A 20,272-nucleotide genomic window follows, 5' to 3' on the forward strand; every position below is an offset into this window, starting at 1 on the left:
AAGCCAAAAAAACACTAGAAAAATGGTAAATCCGGATATCTCAAGTCCCAATCTTGATAATCAGGGGTCAGAACAGATAATGAATAATGCAGAGGAGAGTTCCCAAATAGCTCTACAAACACTGCTGGCAAACATGATAAAAGACAAGTTTGACAACTTACAAAGGATTCTGTATGAGCGTGAAAGGGAGAGAGAGGAGGCATCCCAAAAGCTTATACAGGAATATCATAAGCGTGAGGAAGCTACTCAAAAACTGATACAGGATTTGCGTGAAGAACTGGAGAATACACAAAGAGAAAGGGAGGAATGGTGTGAGCAGGCTGAGAACACTCAAAGAGAACTGCAGGAATCCCACGAACGAGAGGAAAGAAAACTACAGGAATCCCTTGAACGGGAAGAAGCTAATCAGAGAGTAATACAGGAATTGAGAGACCAGGTAGAGAATACACAAAGATCACTAAAGGCATTCATGGAATCCATTAACAAAGAGCTGAAGGAAGTTAGGGAGACCACAAAGGGAATGCAGAATGGAACCCAACAGAAGGAATGGGAGTCCAAAGAAACCATAACCAATCAACTAAGTGATTTGAGAACAAACACTGAACACCAAATTAAGGAAGTAAAGAAATTCATACAGGACCTAAAACAGAGCCTCAACAAAGAACTTGAAGCCATCAAAGCTGACCAACTAGAAGGAAAAGAGATAAAAAAAACAAAGTAGAGAGTCTTGACAGCAGGTTAGACCATGCAGAAGATCGAATCTCAGGGATTGAAGACAGCCTAGATATTATAGAGAAAGAACATACAACCATCCAAGACAAGTCCAAGAAATATGATAGATCTATCCAACACCTGGAAGACACCATCAGAAGGCCTAATCTAAGGATAATGGATGTAGAGGAGCACCTAGAAACAGAAGTTAATGGCCTAGGAAATTTGTCTAACAGGATCCTAGCAGAGAACTTCCCAAACATACAAAAAGATAGGCCTATTCAGATACAAGAAGCTTTTAGAACCCCAAATAGACCAGACCAGAATAGGACATCCCACCGTCACATTATAATCCACACAGGATCAACTCAGACCAAGGAAAAGATCCTTAAAGCTGTCAAGGAGAAAAGGTTAATCACCTATAAAGGGAAACCAATTAGAATCACCTCAGATTTCTCAGATGAGAGAATCAAAGCAAGAAGAGCCTGGAATTATGTATGCCATGCCCTAAAAACAAACAACTATCAACCAAGAATACTGTACCCAGCTAAACTCTCCTTCATAACTGAAGGCCAAATAAAAACCTTCCATAGCAAAGAAAAATTGAAACAATACATCTCCACCAAACCAGCCCTACCAAAGATTCTTAAAGAGGTCCTACACATAGAAAACCAACAAGACCACAATAAAGGCCAAGAAACTGCACCCAAACTGAAAATCCAAAACCATAGGAAGAACCCAGTTTTCACAGCCCTCAAGAAGGTGGATAACATGGCAGGAACTCCCAAATACCTCTCAGTTATATCTCTTAATGTTAACGGGCTGAACTCTCCAATTAAGCGACATAGAATGTCTAGTTGGATTAAAAAACAAGACCCTTCTATCTGCTGCTTGCAGGAGTCACATCTTGCCCATAAAAACAAACACATTTTCAAAGTTAAAGGCTGGCACAAAATCTACCAAGCAAACGGCCCCCATAAACAGACGGGAGTTGCAATCCTAATATCAGATCAAATAGACTTCAAATTAAAATTCGTGAGAAGAGATAAAGAAGGTCGCTACATACTAAATAAAGGATCTCTCCTTCAGGAGAATATTACAATTATAAATATATATTCACCAAACAATGGAGCACCCAAATTTATCAAAGAAACACTACTTTCCCTCAAATCCCATATAGATCCAAAGACATTAATTGTTGGGGATTTTAACACACCACTCTACCCACTAGATCGATCAACTCGGCAAAAACTCAACAGAGAAACCGCAGATCTAAACAGCTGCATAGATCAACTAGACTTAACAGGCATCTACCGAACATTTCACCCAGCAGCATCAGAATACAAGTTTTTCTCAGCAGCACATGGAACGTTTTCCAAAATAGACCACATTTTAGGCCACAAAGCAAACTTGTCTAAATTCAGAAACATTGAAGTTATACCTTGCATTCTCTCTGACCACAAGGGAATAAAATTAGAACTCAACACCAAAAGCCACCAAAGAAAGTCCGGACTCACATGGAGGCTGAACAACACACTGCTGAATCATGAGTGGGTCATGGAAGAGATTAGAAAGGAAATTCTAATGTTCATGCTATTCAACAAAAAAGAACACACAAATTACCAGCTCCTCTGGGACACAGCAAAGGCAGTACTCAGAGCCAAGTTTATAGTTCTTAGCTCCTACATCAACAAATTGGAGAGATAGGAAACTAACAATTTAATGACACATCGAAACCTCCTTGAAAAAGAGCAGCAATATAAACCCCAATCTAGTAGACGGAAAGAAATAATTAAAATTAAATCAGAATTAAATGAATTAGAATCCAAAAAAACTATAGAAAGAATCAACAAAACACAGAGATGGTTTTTCAAAAAAATTAACAAAATTGACAGACCCTTAGCAAATCTTATAAGAAAAAGAAGAGAACACACCCAAATTAATAAACTCAGAGATGAGAATGGAAACATCACCACGGAAACAACCAGGATTCAGAACATTATAAGGGAATACTTTCAAAACTTTATGCTAATAAGTTTGAGAACTTGACAGAAATGGACCTCTTCCTAGCAAATATTGACATGCCAAAACTAAACCAAGATGAGTTAAACTATCTTACCTGGCCCATATCAAGCACTGAAATAGAAACAGCAATAAGAGACTTCCAAGCTAAGAAAAGTCCAGGACCAGATGGTTTTACAGAGGAATTTTACAAAGCCTTCAAAGCAGAGCTCACACCAATACTCCTCCAACTCTTCAATGAAATTGAAAGAGAAAGCTCATTACAGAACACATTCTATGAAGCCATCATAACCCTCATCCCAAAACCAGGCAGGGACTCATCAAAGAAAGAGAACTATAGACCCATTGCTTTGATGAACATTGATGCAAAACTTCTCAACAAAACTTTGGCCAATCGACTTCCACAATTCATCCAAAAAATCATATACCACGATCAAACAGGATTCATTTCAGGGATGCAAAGCTGGTTCAATATACGCAAATCAATTAATATTATTCAGCACATCAACAGCAGCAAGAATAAGAACCACATGGTTATCTCAATAGATGCATAAAAAGCATTCGACAAGATCCAACACCCCGTCATGATGAAGGTTTTGGAAAAATTAGGAATCCATGGAACATTCCTCAATACAATAAAGGCTATATATAACAAACCTACAGCCAGCATTATACTCAATGGTGAAAAACTAAAGCCATTTCCTCTTAACTCAGGAACAAGACAAGGATGCCCACTCTCTCCACTTCTCTTCAATCTAGTATTAGAATGCATAGCTACAGCAATAATAAAAGATGCAGACATAAAGGGGATCCAAATAGGGAAAGAAGAAATAAAACTCTCACTCTTTGCAGATGACATGATCCTGTACTTAAAGAATCCAATAGACTCCACTCCCAAACTACTCAAGCTGATTCAAAACTTTAGCAAAGTAGCAGGTTATAAAATTAACCCCCCAAAATCAATGGCTTTTCTGTATGCCAACAATGAGAAAAGTGTGGCTGAAATTAGGAAAGCAACTCCATTTGTAATAGCCCCACAGAAAATAAAATAACTAGGAATTGACTAAAGAAGTGAAGGACATCTATGATGAAAACTTCAAAATCTTGAAAAAGGAAATCAACACAGAACTTAAAAAATGGCAAAACATCCCATGCTCCTGGATTGGCAAGATTAACATCGTGAAAATGGCAATACTTCCCAAGGCAATCTAAAAATTCAACGCAATACCTATCAAAATTCCAACCTCATTCTTCAAGGAAATAGAAGAGGCAATCCAAAAATTCATATGGAACAATAAATGACCCAGAATAGCAAATACACTCCTCAACGGAAAGAACACTGCTGGAGGAATATCAATACCAAATTTCACACTATACTATAAAGCCATAGTAATCAAAACAGCTTGGTATTGGCATAAGAACAGACCTCAGGACCAATGGAATAGAATTGAAAACCCAGAAATGAACCTACAGACCTATAGCCATCTAATCTTCGATAAGGGAGCTAAAACAATAGAATGGAACAAAGACAGCCTCTTCAGTAAATGGTGCTGGCACAATTGGATAACTACATTTAGAAATCTAAAGCTAGATCCTTATATATCATCCTGCACCAGAATCAACTCCAAATGGATCAAAGTCCTTGAAGTCAAAGCACACCCACTGAAAACATTACAGGATGGAATAGGAGAAACCCTAGGTCTCCTTGGCTCAGGCCGAAATTTTCTTAATAGAGACCCGGAAACACAACAAATCAAAGAAAGGTTGGACAAATGGAATTGCATAAAGTTGCAGAGCTTCTGCAGGGCAAATGACATAGCTAGCAAGATAAATAGAAAGCCCACGGATTGGGAGAAGATCTTTACTAGCCATACAACGGAAAAGGGTCTCATATTTAAAATATACTTGGAACTCAAAAAATTAAACCCCCCAAAAACAAATCCTCAAAGAAACAACTGCCCAATAAATAAGTGGGTGAAAGACTTAAACAGAAACAACTCTGAAGAAGAAAGAAGGATGGCCAATAGACACATGAAGAAATGCTCAACATCCCTAGCCATAAAAGAAATGCAAATCAAAACAACATTGAGATATCACCTCACCCCAGTTAGAACGGCAAAAATCAAGAACTCTAACAACAACAGATGCTGGAGGGGATGTGGAAAGAAAGGAACCTTACTTCATTGTTGGTGGGAATGTAAACTTGTTCAACCACTTTGGAAAGCAGTATGGAGATTCCTCAAAAGACTTCACATAGAACTCCCCTATGACCCAGCAATCCCACTTTTGGGCATTTACCCAAATGTTTACAAACAAGACCACACTAAAGCTACCAGCACAACAATGTTTATTGCAGCATTATTTACCATAGCTAAGATATGGAACCAACCCAGATGCCCCTCAGTAGATGAATGGATCAAGAAAATGTGGTATATATGCACAATGGAATTCTCTGCCTCCATCAGAAAGAATGACATTGCCCCATTTGTTAGGAAATGGAAAAACTTGGAAAAAATTATATTAAGTGATGTAAGCCAGGCCCAAAGAAGCATAGGTCCCACGGTTTACCTTATTTGCCATATCTAGTATATGTATGAGTCAAGCAGAAAAGGTCAGATAATGTGATGTCAGGAAAATGAACCCTTAGATATGTATTTTAATGTTTTTTTCTTTCATGCATATGTTTCTAACACATTTATAAGATTATCTCTTTGTTGCTTTGTATGTCCCTCTCCCACAGTATAACCTCTTCTTTCACTATACTTGACGTCAGTATAACTTGAGGACGAGATGGGGAAAAACCAGTTGTTTAAGGATACAAGTGGACCTGTTGCAACAATGAGAAGTACAAGTTGTCATGTCCAAAACGAACTTTACAACGTCGTTGGGGGGGGAAGGGGGGGAAGGAGCAGGATTGGGATTGGGGGGGATGGGGGAGGCTGGGAAGGGACGTGAAGGGTAAACAAAAGGAGGAGGCTGCAATGCTTGGTAAGAAATGTACGCATTATCCTGCCCATGTAATTGTAACCCCTCTGTACAGTATGTTAACAAATAAAATAAAATAAAATAAATTTTTTTTAAAAAAGTTACTGCCAATTAGGGCTTTTGGCACATATAGGATTTGGGATTTAAACCATCTCCCACATTTTATAACTTTAGCTTTTTAGTACTATCACAGATTACTAACAAGTTTCTGTCAGTACAAGGTAGATTGTCATGGACATTAGGCATGCTTACAAACTATCTTTCCATGACCTCCTGGCTTTGACCAATTTTTGCAGGGCCATGCACACATGATTCTAAGATCTGACATTTTTGCCATCCAAGCAGTGGCTTACTGCCTCTGGATGATCCTCCATTGCTCTTGTCCCAGGAATGTCTTCTCTATATTGGAATAAATGCCTCTTCTGCATTTCCCTTAGCTGGTCACTGGACTTGAACTCGGGGCCTGAGTGCTGTCTCTCAGCTCTACAGCTCAAGGCTAGCACTCTGTCTCTTTGAGTCCCAAAGCAACTCTGCTAGCTCTTTCAGCACTCTGCTGGCTGAGTAGAGGTTACAGTCTCACAAGGACCTATTTTTGCCCAGGCTGGCTTTGAACTACTTTGTAGATCAATGAGTCTTATAAAAGGCCACTTTACTACAATTAAAAGCAACAAGGTGGTCAACATAGAAGTAGCTTTTAAGCATGCTCTTACCTGAAACTTATTAAGAGCCAAAGTTATATCTGACAAACTTGTAAGAATCCTGTGCTTTGCCCTGGGCTTGCTGGAAACTTAAAAAACACATAAGAGCGAACTGGAATAGCAATTAATTTGGTAATCCTAATTTTTCCATTTTAAGACAAATGTTAAGAACAATTTACTTTTAAACTTTATATCCAGAAATCCATTTCTAATATTTAAGCCACCTACTAATTTCTTTAATTATTTTATATTTGAGTTTTTACTTACATTAAAAAAATCCCTTAAAATCTCTAGGCCAAGTGTCACTCATTGTCTCTTGGCTGCTTCTTTTAAAACACATACACATTCAAACTTTTAAACTGAAATGACAATTTTTTCTTAATGTAAGAATTACAATCACCATCACTGTACAAAGAAGCTAAACTTAACACCTTTATGACTTTTAAAAACATATCCTAATTGTAGAACATCATTGAATGGAAGTCACATTATACAAATACATTTTTAACCCTCTTTTTAAGTCCAAGGGGTCAGTTTTAGCCATACTAATCAGATCATCACATCACTAATTTTTACCATCATGTTTCTTGTATTTATCTGTAGAGAAAAAGGACAGAATAAAGATGGGCCACTTGGCCCGTCTGTGGAATGGGAACGCACCTAATCTCACTCTTTAGGGTAAAATGAACTGCGTTTGTGCCAGCTTGTCCTCTTTTACGATGTGTGGAATCCTCCCATGGCCCGTCCCACCATGTGTGACCAGCTCAACTGCACTTTTGAATGTTTACCTCTTACCCCTAAACATGGGTCTTTTGTTGGAGTTTAAGTTTTTCCTTTTCTTATCTCTTGGTGTTTGAATGAAAAAAAAATAGTTTTAGACAGACAGAACAGGTAATGTTTTTGACAGTGTTAAACAAACTTTTATATTTAAACTTCTATTATTTATCCCCAAATTTTAGCCAAGGGAACTAAACTCCAAACATCCAATGCATTTTTGTTAAGCCAGATAACTTGATTACAGTGTAAACAGCCTTATGCATTTTAAAATACCAGATTTTTTAATTTTTAAGTTAAAGAATCCTTGAAAAGTCATTTAAAACAATGTGAAAATCTTTAAAATTTTTGATAATGTCCAAACCACATAAACCTTTGAATTTTAAACTCACCCAATTGTTACAGCATGCTGATAATTTTTATCTTGAACATATTCACAAACACACACAGATCTTAAAGCGTGCAAAAATCAAAATCAATCAAAACAGCTTGGTACTGGCATAAGAACAGACCTCAGGACCAATGGAATAGAATTGAAAATGCAGAAATGAGCCTACAGACTTATAGCCATCTAATCTTCGATAAGGGAGCTAAAAAAATAGAATGGAAGAAAGACAGTAAATGGTGCTGGCAAAATTGGTTAACTACTTGTAGAAAATTAAAGCTAGATCCTTATATATCACCCTGCACCAGAATCGATTCCAAATGGATCAAAGACCTCGGAGTCAAAGCAGGCACTGAAAACATTACAGGATGGAGTAAGAGAAACCATAGGTCTCCTTGGCGCTGGCCGAAATTTTCTTAATACAGACCAGGAAACACAACAAATCAAAGAAAGGTTGGACAAATGGGATTGCATGAAGATGCAGAGCTTCTGCATGGCAAACGACATAGCTAGCAAGATCAATAGAAAGCCCACGGATTGGGACAAGATCTTCACTAGCCATACAACAGACAAGGGTCTCATATCTAAAATATACTTGGAACTCAAAAAATTAAATCCCCCTACAACAAATCCTCAAAGAAACAACTGCCCAATAAATAAGTGGGCTAAAGACTTAAAGAGAAACTTCTCTGAAGAAGAAAGAAGGATAGCCAATAGACACATGAAAAAATGCTCAACCTTCCTAGGCATAAAAGAAATGCAAATCAAAACAACATTGAGATACCACCTCAGCCCAGTTAGAATGGCAAAAATCAAGAACTCTAACAACAACAGATGCTGGAGGGGATGTGGACAGAAGGGAACCTTACTTCATTGTTGGTGGGAGTGTAAACTTGTTCAAACACTTTGGAAAGCAGTTTGGAGGTTCCTCAAATGTCTTTACATAGAGCTTCCCTATGACTCAGCAATCCCACTTTTGGGCATTTACCCAAATGTTTACAAACAAGACCACACTAAACTTCCAGCACAACAATGTTTATTGCAGCATTATTTACCATAGCTAAGATATGGCACCAATCCAGATGCCCCTCAGTAGAGGAATGGATCAAGAAAATGTGGTATATATACACATTGGAATTCTCTGCCTCCATCAGAAAGAATGACATTGCCCCATTTGTTAGGAAATGGAAAGACTTGGAAAAAAATATATTAAGTGAAGTAAGCCAAGGCCAAAGAAACATGGGCCCCATGGTTTCCCTTATTTGCAATATCTAGTATATGTATGAGTCAAGCAGAAAAAGTCAGATAATATGATGTTAGGATAATGAACCCTTAAATATGTATTTTAATGTTTTTTTTTCTTTCATGCATTTGTTTCTAACGCATTTATTTATAAGATTATTCCTTCATTGCTTTGTATGTCCCTCCCCCACAGTATAACCCCTGCTTTCACTATATTTGATGTCGGTATAATTTGTGGAGGAGATGGGGAAAAACAAGTCATTTAAGGATACAGATGGACCTGTTGCAAGGATGAGAAGTACAAGTTTTCATGTCGAAAATGAACTTTACAACTTTGGTGTTGGGGGGGAGGGTTGGGTGGGGGTGCGGTGGGGGAGGCTGCAAAGGGATGTGAAGGGTACACAAAGGACGAGGCTGCAGTGCTTGATAAGAAATGTACTCATTATCTTGCCCATGTAATTGTAACTCCTCTGTACACTATCTTCACAAAAAATAAAAATCAAAATTAAAAAAAAGTCAAAATCAGTTGTACGTACATTTAAAACTGATGCCAATTCTAAAACAGAACTAGACAAGACAACACCAAAGGCTGAGTTTGGGGCTAATGGGTCCCCAATTTATCCCTACCTTAGAAAACATAGGACAGAAAACACACCGAAGTAAACACGACAAACAAGTGGCCACAAAGACAAAATCAGGTCTCAGTTAATGGGGCGACATCTCACTCCCGTTGACAATTGGGACTCAAATCCACCTACCAGGGGACTTGAACCCCCTCTACTCACCTCTGAAGAATTTTTTTCTTTTAGATTCTTGCAAACGTTGACCCAGGGCCTTCTAAGGTGGAGGAGAACTCCCAGTCATCTTGGGGCAAGGGAAAGAAGTCCCTAGCGGCTGTCCCCTCAGACTGACAGGTTCTCCCCCATACTCAGACCCCCTGGGCCAAGGCCCTAGGCTAAAATCTTGCTGGTGTCACTTGCAGGTGTTCAGTAGCAGTTTCCTCTGGCTGCGGGTTCTCCCTGATGGCCTTTTTAAGTTATTGTTAGATCCTGCAGGTTTCTCATCCCCTACCCTCCCACATCTGTATCCAGAGAGGGTGGAGGAGGTGGCAGTGAAGGGTAGAAACGGGGGTCAGTTTAAAGTGTAAGTATAAAAGAAGGAGCTAGAGATAAACAGATATTAAGAGGTTGTTGAAACAGATATTAAAAGGGTGTTATCCAGTCTCCTCCGGGCTCTCGCGTTAGGATGCATCTCAGAGAAGAAACATTCCAAGAATTCCAGAATACATACACACAAACATTGAGACAAAACACATTTACAGCATGCACGTTGTAGACTGTCAGACAGAGAGTACCGGACTACAGAAGTGCCCAAATGCCCACACTAGTGGATAGTTTACCCTGATGGTGATCCAGGGGATAGCTCCCACCGGCCCAGTTGGCTGTCTTATACATTGTCTGCCAAGACCGCTTGCCAACCCCAATACAGAACCTGCAGGCTACACAGATACCAGACAATTACAAAGCAGCAATATTTCAACTTACAGGCCATTTGCATCATAGTGTCCCTGAATCCTTTTTTCCATTTTTTTTTTTGCTAAGTTTCTAAACTAATGGTTCCTTTCTCTGGGAACCTTGGGTATACTTCCTCAACAAAGTGAAAGAAACATTCTAACTGACTCTGTCTAACTTTCACTCCTTGAGCGTGAAGCACACCCTTGAGAGCCTGCACATATAGTGTGCAGCTGTTACCTTGCCCCATAATTTCTTGCTCCTGACTATACTCTCCCTTGCTCTCTATTTTTGGACATCCTCTTAACTTAGAGGGGTCTTCTGCCATGATCCCAGGTTTTCAGGTCCCTGTTCGGGTGACATTTGCCCAAGCCTGTCAGCAACGAAAGGCAATCCTGAATTAGGGGGCGAGGATACGGAAAAATAAAGACGTAAGGCAAAGGATGGGGTCGGGATGTCTGCAGCTCAAGACTGCAGCACCGTTTATTTTTAACTTTCCCTAATATATACTATTAGAAGTCAAGAGGTAATATAAGATTACAATAGTCCAGAAAACAAGGAAAATGTCAGTAAAAACAGTGTAGTAAAAACAAGATAAGGTCAACTGGTAGAAAGTAAAACAAACTCTGCAGACATAGCAAAGCAATCCCAGGCACGTGGTGTTTTTTAAGTAAGCCAGTTTCTTATACATGCCCCACATGGAGCACTGGGGTCAAGATGACCTTTAAACTTTATTGTCGGCTCCCAACAACAGAGCAGTTGGTGGTATTCATATCCCTGCATTGTGGGGCTGTGACATGGAGAGACTCAGTAACATGCCTGACAAAACACAGAAGAGTGTTGTTTCTGCATTTGTGTCTCTCACCTGCTGACCTGGAGAAGGAGCTGATTAATTTCCCATGAGCCTGCATGAGGGTAGAGCGGCCCTGCCTTTGTAGGGAGTTACAGAAAGCCACAGGCAGACTACATTTGGTTCTGTGTACATGGATTTGTGTATGTATGAATGTGTATATGGATGTGTGTGTGTGTGTGTGTGTATGTGTGTGTGTGTGTGTGTGTTGGCCTAAAGAATAATGTATCAGCTGTCTCCTGAGAGAATATGGGGAGTACATTCTCATTTCATTAATAAAGTTCACTGATATATTAGGCAGATTGTTTAATTTTCAAATGTATCTGGAAAAATTTTCATATGTGTTTACCCTAATAACCACTACCTTGAGTTAAAATATGACAGTCTAGCTGTGCATCTGAGACTTTAGAAAGTGGCCTGCTCTACTGAATAGTATTTCAATGTTGTAAACTCAGAAACAACTAGAGTTCTCTTGTGTTTTTAGAATGTTGGCAATACCATCTCTACTGTCAGGCTGGTACATTAGTTTACATGTGATTAAAGGGTGAAATGACTTCAACCATTTGCACTAGAATTCCTCTGAGAAACATGACCAATAATTGATGTGTGCATGCACATGCATGTGTGTGTGTACACACACAAAATACATATACACAACATATTAAATAGGGTAGGGTTGATGTTAAGGGATTGACACATTATTGTGGAGTTACAGGGGAGGATGACAGGTTGGAGACCCAGGGAAGTGCTGATAGGGAGAAAAAAGTCTGTTTGTGCTCATCTCTATAATCTCGGCATTGGGAGGCAGTGACTGGAGGATTATGGTTAGTAGTCAGCCCAAACAAAATGCACAAAGCCCAAACTCAACATCTGGCAAGGTGGTATATCACTGCTACTCCACCTATGTGGGAAATATAAATAGGAGGGCTAAAGTCTAGGCTGGTCTGTGGGAAAAAGCAAAGATGTATTCTTTAAAAATGCTAAAATCTGGGGGCATGTCTCAAGAAAGAGTAGAGTGTCTGCCCAGTCAGTACAAATCCTTAAGTTCAAATCTCATTACTGCTAAAAAAAAAAAGCAATTACAATAAAAATCACAAACGACCACAAAAATCCACCATTAAAATCATCTGCAGGCTTTCTCAGGGATGTCAGAGGTCAGTCTGTTCTGTTTGGGCATTCACTCTTAGATGAGCCCTGCCCACGTACAGAAGGTCATCTGCTGTACTCAGAGTCTCTGGATTTAAAGGCTAATGCTTCTCACTAACATCCCTAAGAACGGACTATATATAAAAGTAGCAAGTTAACTAAGAAACTATCAGATAGCCTGGAATTTGAGAACACTCTGTTGTGGGGGTCAGTTTCACAAAATTCAGAGAGAATTCTAGCAGAAAATTTTCAAATTATTTATATGTGAAAAAATCCTTATACATTGTCTTTTCCCAACCTTCCCCAGCACCATGTTCCTTCAAATGACTAAACATTCAAAAACACTGTACCTAATTTCTGTAGTTGCTTTAAAATTTGGAACATTTTTCTCCCTGTCAAGAAGAGGCTGGCTTACCTCTGTGCATGGCTCTGAAGGCCCACCTAGAAGAAGAGAGCTTATTATTTATTCCTGGTTCCTACTGAAGGGTTAAAGTACTTGAGCCAGTGACCATTTGTTGCTTGTTTCAGAGCAGAGCAACACGTGGTGCTAAACCACCTGGTTGTGTGCCTTTATAAGACCTGCCAATCCTTAGCTCCAGGCTCTCCTCCTGGGCTCTGCTGTGTCAGAGTGTAGGACAAGGCCCGAGCTGCAGCCCATTTAAACAAAACAGCTGTCGAGTCTGAGTCTCGGTGACCTTCTTGGTGGGGGGTCCTGTGACCTTGGCTTAACATATTAGTGGGGGCTTGTCCGGGATCCCCACAAAGACCCCCAAGACGTCAGACTCCAAAGGTAAAACAGTGCTGTCCTTGTTAATTTTTCTTGTCCTGTCATTTGTCTGTTTTACTTTCATTTCCCTTGTGAGGATGGCCGCTCCGATTCGTAAAGGGTTGTCAAAATGGACGTGCTTGCACAACAACCCTGGAGGAACTGGGAGACGTCCCAGATCCTCTTGTGGGGCGAGGGTAACCCTGCCGTGTGAAGCAGGGGTCCTTGGAACCATGCCGTGTGGGGTGGGGGTCCTTGGAACCCCACTGTGTGAATTGTGGGGCAGGGGTCTGTTTGGTGTTGGGCCAGAACTGACCAATAGGGCCTCCTAACTGAGGCCCAACTGGCCCACTGTGGGTCTGCTCCTTCTGCTGTGGGGCATGGGTATGGAACCCTGCCATGACAGGAGTCAGCAGACCAATTCCGGGAATCTCCACTTAGTAAGCTTTTTTTTTTTTTTGTAACTGTCAGGCCTGCGTGTGTCTTGTTTGTACTGTTTATTGTTTTTGGACTAAATGACTGATGGGAATGGAAACAATGGGCACCACTCCATCTATCCCCCTAGACATACAAAAAGAAAAGAGGAAAAGAAAAGGTACCCCCTGGTTTTTTCAGGGAAATAACTTGGAAGAAGAAATGTTTCTTCCTCCATATTCCCCTTCCCAGGTTCCTTTTGCAGAATCTGAGAATGATCAAGAGGAGGAGGGAGCTATAGAACACTTGGCACCTGCCCTTAAAGTTTCTGAGGGGCCAGTCACTCGATGACACCATGGGATCAGCCCCCCTTCTAGTGCAGCTGTTGTTTCCATACTCGCCATAGGACCTGTGGATGTGGATGGTGAACAGAAACTCCAATATTGGCCATTTTCTACCAGTGATCTATACAATTGGTGCACCCAAAATGCCCCCTTTTCTGAGAAACCCCAGGATTTAATTTGTTTGCTTAAAACTATTCTCTTTACTCATCAGCCCACTTGGGATGATTGTAGTCAGCTTTAACAGGTCCTTTTTACCACCGAAGAGAGAGACCGTATCCAAGAGGTGGCCCCACAGGAACACCCATCACGGATCCTGCCCTGATTGCTGCCCATTTTCCTGAGATCCGACCAACATGGGACTACAATGCGGTTGAAGGTAGGGAGTGACTCCTTGTCTATCACCAGGCTCTGTTGACAGGTCTCAAGGCGGTGGCTCGCCGACCAACTAATTTGGCCAAAGTTTATGTTAGACAGAGAGGAAGTGAAAGTCCGACAGCATAACTTGAGTGGCTCATGGAAGCTTTTAGTCAATATACTCCATATGATCTTGAGACCCAGAAGTTGGCTCAGATGATTATGTTTGACTATATAAATCAAGCTGCACCAGACATAAAGCAAAAGTTGCAGGCTCTAGACAGACTTGGTGAAAAGTCTATTAGGGATCTAGTAGCCGTGGCAGAAAAGGTTTACAATAAGAGAGAGAAAGAGGAGCAAAGACAGGAAAGGAAGGACAGAGAACGTGTAATTGAGCATGAAAAGAGAGACTGAGCCAAGGAAAAGAGACCAGATTTGTTGGACTTGCCACTATCACATGTTGAACATACCTGGTTCTCATACCTCAACAATTTCATTCAAGATGGAAAAAGGTACTCGGGTTCAGCAGTCACCATGGACACTGAGATAGTGTGGGCAGAAGCACTCCCCCAGGGAACGTCTGCACAAAAACCAAAAGTAGTGGCACTAACAAAATCCCTAAAAATGGGAAAAGGAAAGAGACTAAACATGTACACGGACAGTCAGTATGCTTTTGCCCCCGTCCATGTACATGGAGCCATTTACCAAGAGGGGGGGCTACTGACACCTGAGGGAAAGACTATTAAAAACAAACAAGAAATTTTAAGCCTCATCTGGGCCTTAAGGGAACCAGCAAATATTGCCATTATGCACTGCCCTGACCATCAAAAGGGAACTGATTCTATAACCAAAGGAAATACCTTGGCCAATCAGGCAACTAAGGAGGCGGCCCTCCAGCCAAGAGTGGAAGTACTGACTCTAGTAGACCCAAAGCCATGAGCTTTGCCTCCTGAGCCTCAGTACTCCCAAGAAGACTTGGAGTTGATAAAGAAAATTCCCATGGCCTATAAACCCCCGGACAGAAGGAAACAAAGACTGGTGGAAAACTGGTGAGGGGAAACTTATCTTGCCACAAAGATTGGGCAAGGGGATTCTTAAGAGAATCCATCGGGTCTCTCACAGGGGAACCCGAAGAATGCAGGACTTGCTCCGATACTCAGAAGTAAAAATTAGGTAAGGAAATCAACTCATTGAGGACATGGTTAAAAATTGTAAAGCCTGTCAGCTCACCAATGCCCCCAATCAACCTGTTACAAAACGAGCTCGCCACCATGGAGATAGTCCAGGTGTGTATTGGGAAGTATACTTCACAGAAATTAAAACTGGAAAATCTGGATATAAATATTTGCTAGTTTTTGTAGACACTTTTTCAGGATGGGTTGAAGCCTACCCAAAAAAGCATGAGACTGCAAAGGTTGTGGCTATGAAGATCCTGGAATATATCCTACCCAGGTATGGCTTCCCATCCACCGTCGGGTCGGACAATGGATGGGCCTTCATCTCAAAAGTAAGTCAGGGAATAGCTGCGGCGCTGGGGATGGATTGGAAATTGCACTGTGCTTATAGACCCCAGAGTTCAGGGCAGGTAGAAAGAATAAATCGGACTCTAAAAGAGACCTTAACTAAATTGGTCATGGAGACTGGCACAGACTGGGTATCGCTCCTTCTTTTCACCCTGTTTGGAGTAAGACATTCACCCTATCAGCTTGGCTTTACTCCTTTTGAAATAATGTATGAATACCCTCCACCCATTACCCCTAGCCTTCAGACTGAATTGCTTACTGATTTGGATGATACTGAATTTCTGTGTAAGCTTGAATGTTTACAGCTGGTACATAAGATTATGTGTCCCCAGCTTAGAGCATTATATGATTCTGCTTCTATTCCTACCCCCCATTTGTTTAAACCAGGGGACTGGGTGTTTGTTCGAAGGCACAACTTGAGATCTCTGGAACCACGGTGGAAGGGACCTTACATGGTGCTACTGGCTACTCCTCCTGCCCTTAAGGTGGATGGCATTGCTGCTTGGATCCACTGCTCCCACGCCAGGCCGGCGGACCCCTTTGCCCTGGACCATGGGGAAACATGGGAAGTCTCCAATCATCCTACCCAACCAATCCGCATACGCCTCAAGAAAAGCAAAATGGACTGATTGTTATTGGTATACATGCTCAAGATCAAAAGCTGTTGGAGTTTAGTTTTGGGTCGGAGCCACAAGATTGTGTCTCAGGACCATAAGTCAAGGGGGGGGGGAATGAAAGGTTAAAGTAATTGAGGCAGTGACCATTTGTTGCTTGTTTCAGAGCAGAGCAACAGGTGGTGCTAAACCACCTGGTTTGTGTGCCTTTATAAGACCTGCCAATCCTTAGCTCCAGGCTCTCTTCCTGGGCTCTGCTGTGTTGGAGTGTAAGACGAGGCCCAAGTTGCAGCCTGTTTAAATAAAACACCTGTAGAGTCTGACTCTTGGTGGTCTTCTTGTTGGGGATTCCTGCGACGTTGGCATAACACTATCTAAGCATCATTACCCAGTAAGCTCAGTCTTCATCAAAATATCCATGACTCCAAACTAAGCAAGCATACCTCGGAGAAGGCCCTTTGGATATGGGTAGCTAGGACCATTTGGCAAGTTCTTCTAGCCTTCCCATGACTCTATGTTCCCAGGCAAATTAACTACTTGCTGTCTTGCTTTCTTTCTTCATCTTCTTCCTTCTTCTTTTATTTCTGTGAAAGAAACACACTGTACCAATAAGTCAAGGCTGGTGTTTTGATGAGGAACATAAGAAACTCTACAGAACAAAAATGAGTTCTTATTCTACTGTCTACACCTACTATTTTTGGTGTCTGAGTTGGTATGTATTTTGAGTGATATAACTTGAGTGCATAAAGTCTCAAAAGTGTATTACCAAATATAGGTCCTAAAACACGGCCACAAGAGAGGGAGATTGCTTATTCATTTGCCAGGAGCTCAGCAGGGAGTGGTTTTAAATCACATCTTTTCTTATGCTTTGCTGAACAAGGAACTGAGACCTGCAGCCTTGGTTCCCCAGGAACTTCCGAAAATTGCAGACCCCTGTCCACCGACTAATTGCTGAAGAGTTGGGATCTGAACAAGGTCCCTGTGCTGTGTGTCTCCTGTTGAGCTCTCCTAAGGAGATCTTGAGATACAGACATAGCACCTGGAATTGCTGAAAAAGGAATAAAAGACCCAGGAAGAGAAGAGAATTGAATAAAGGAAGAAAAGATGAACTTTATGGAAGTAGAGCTGTGAGCCAAGTGGTAGGGCACCAACCTTGAATGAAGAACCCAAGTTAGTATGCGAGGCCTTGATTGAAAAGGACACACACACACACACACACACACACACACACACACACACACACACACACACACACACACGACACGACACGACAAACTTCACTGATTTCCAACTTTGAACTATTTAGATTTTGGAGGGTCCAAGAATATAATGAGACTTGGTTCTAAGTGGCCGTATTATGCTTTATTTGTTCACGGTGTTGTTTATAACCTTGAGTTATGTCTCATGATTATTTAATTGGATATTATAGACATTAGCACTTGATAATTCTGTGTAGATGATAATGTTTTATACTAAGAACAACACTCTAGTGCTAAAATGTATAAGCATAAAACAAGTCTGAAAAAATGAGGGAAAATAAGGATACAGGTGGACATGTTGCAACAATGAGTACAAGTTGTCATGTCAAAAACGAACTTTACAACTTGGGGGGGGGGAGAATTGGGAAGGGAGGGAGGATGGGAAGGGATGGGAAGGGTAAACAAAGGAGGAGGCTACAATGCTTGATTAGAAATGTACTCACTAATAGACACATGAAGAAATGTTCAACATCCCTAGCCATAAAAGAAATGCAAATCAAAACAACATTGAGATATCACCTCACTCCAGTTAGAACAGCAAAAATCAAGAACTCTAACAACAACAGATGCTGGAGGGGAGGTGGACAGAAAGGAACCTTACTTCATTGTTGGTGGGAATGTAAACTTGTTCAAACACTTTGGAAAGCAGTATGGAGGTTCCTCAAAAGACTTCACATAGATCTCCCCTATGATCCAGCAATCCCACTTTTGGGCATTTACCCAAATGTTTACAAACAAGACCACACTAAAGCTACCAGCACAACTATGTTTATTGCAGCATTATTTACCATAGCGAAGATATGGCACCAACCCAGATGCCCCTCAGTAGATGAATGGATCAAGAAAATGTGGTATATATACACAATGGAATTCTATGCCTCCATCAGAAAGAATGACATTGCCCCATTTGTTAGGAAATGGAAAGGTTTGGAAAAAATTATATTAAGTGAAGTAAGCCAGGCCCAAAGAAACATAGGTCCCATGGTTTCCCTTATTTGCAATATCTAGTATATGTATGAGTCAAGCGGAAAAGGTCAGATAATGTGATGTTAGGAAAATGAACCCTTAAATATGTATTTTAATGTTTTTGTTTCTTTCATGCATGTGTTTCTAACGCATTTATAAGAGTATTTCTTTTTTGCTTTGCATGTCCCTCCCCCACAGTGTAACCCCCGCTTTCACTATATTTGATGTCAGTATAACATGTGGAGGAGATGGGGACAAACAAATCGTTTAAGGATTTAGGTGGACCTGTTGCAACAATGAGAAGTACAAAATGTCATGTCAAAACCAGCTTTACAATGTCGGTGTGGGGGGGGAGGGGGGTATGATTGGGTGGGGGGAGGGGGGAGGCTGGGAAGGGAGGTGAAGGGTAAACAAAGGAGGAGGCTGAAATGCTTGGTAAGAAATGTATGCATTATCCTGCCCATGTAATTGTAACCCCTCTGTACAGTATGTTCTCATATAAAATAAAATAAAATATAATATAAAAAAAGAAAAAAGAAATGTACTCACTATCTTGCCCATGTAATTGTAACTCCTCTGTACAGTATTTTCACAATAACAAAAAGAGAAAAAAATGAGGGATACTCTCAATTCTTGTGTTTGGTTTTACAATGTATAAATGGTGGCATATATAATGTTTTTGTTTGTTTTGTTTTTATGTACCAGTCCTGTGGTCTGAACTCAGGACTGCTTGGGTGCTGTATGTGAGTTCTTTTACTTAAGGCCAGCATTCTATCACATGAGCTACAGCCTCACATCCAGGTGTTTTCTTTTTTTGGTGATTAATTGCAGATAAGAGTCTTAGGTTTTCCTGCCCAGGATAGCTTTGAATCAAGATCCTCACATCTCAGCCTCTTCAATAGCTAGGATTACACATATGAACCACTGGTGCCTGGCTAATGTTTTAACCCACAATGACATTAGTTCTGTGTTATTACTTTTTTCCTTTTTATTTTTAATTTTATTTTATTGTAAAAATGCTGTACAGAGGGGTTACAGTTAGATGAGTAACGCAATGAGTACATTACTTGTCAATCTTTGTTATCCCTTCCCTTATTGTTGTTGCTCTATCACTACCCTTTCCCTCTTCCACCTCCCACACTCCTCCCTACCCCACCCCACTCCTGGAAGTTGTAAAGATCATTTCCAATATATTGTCCTGTGGATAACATTGTTGAAATGGTCATCCTCTGTCCTTATTTCACGGTTTTGTTATTCCCCTTCTCCTCCTCAGATTAGACAAATGTATATACCAGATGCAGGGTACCAAAATCAAGTACAGTGACAACAGGGGATGTGCAGTAGGGGGAAGAATATACAAAGGGAACAAAAAATCACATAGTACATTTAAAACAACGACAACAAAGAAAGACCTCTTGTGTCCATATCTTGTGGCTCATTTCATTTAACATCATCTTATATGGTCATATGTACACAGCTTTTGATCTTTTCAGCTCATAGGATAAGATTATCCTATATGTAAACTAATTATTGCAAATAAGGGAAACCATGAGACCTAAATTTCTTTGGGTCTGGCTTACTTCACTTAATATGACCTTTTTCCCCAAGTCTTTCCATTTCCTAACAAATGGGGTGGTGTCATCCTTTCTGATGGAAGCATAGAATTTATATATATATAAATTCTCTCTCTCTCTTTATATATATATAT

Source organism: Dipodomys merriami, unplaced genomic scaffold, assembly GCF_024711535.1.
Source record: "Dipodomys merriami isolate MVZ:Mamm:240054 unplaced genomic scaffold, mDipMer1.0.p SCAF_54, whole genome shotgun sequence".
Taxonomy (NCBI): Eukaryota; Metazoa; Chordata; class Mammalia; order Rodentia; family Heteromyidae; genus Dipodomys; species Dipodomys merriami.